The following is a 446-nucleotide window of genomic DNA, read 5'->3' as shown; positions in this document are numbered from 1 at the left end:
GAAAAACATAAATCTTTTGAATTTTATGGACCTAAATATAGCTATTAAGAGAGTCAAACACGTTCACTATGCATGTCCTGAAACGAATTGAAATATTTTGACCCGCCCAAAAAAATAAATAATTTGTCTTTTGATTGCCTTTTTTTTTGCCATCAAAACAATAGGATTAACTCAGGTGAGCCAATTGGGGGCGGGGACAGTTGTTTACATACTTAACCATATGCGGATAGGAACGAACTTGTCGTGCCAGAGAGTCCATAATTTCCTTCTGCATATTATTAGAAATAGTTAAGATAATAAGTATTATTTTCTAAATTACCCGTTCTCTTTCTGTATTTGTTATCTTTTGTCCCGATATTTGAAATATTAAGAAAATTTGAAACTTAAATTTGCTATTTAAATTTCATATACATGTATCATACCCGTCATTTGTTATTTGAAATTTG

This window comes from Capsella rubella, unplaced genomic scaffold, assembly GCF_000375325.1.
Source record: "Capsella rubella cultivar Monte Gargano unplaced genomic scaffold, Caprub1_0 scaffold_4, whole genome shotgun sequence".
Taxonomy (NCBI): domain Eukaryota; kingdom Viridiplantae; phylum Streptophyta; class Magnoliopsida; order Brassicales; family Brassicaceae; genus Capsella; species Capsella rubella.
The sequence above is the reverse complement of the archived record's forward strand: the minus strand, read 5'-3'. Positions refer to the sequence as shown.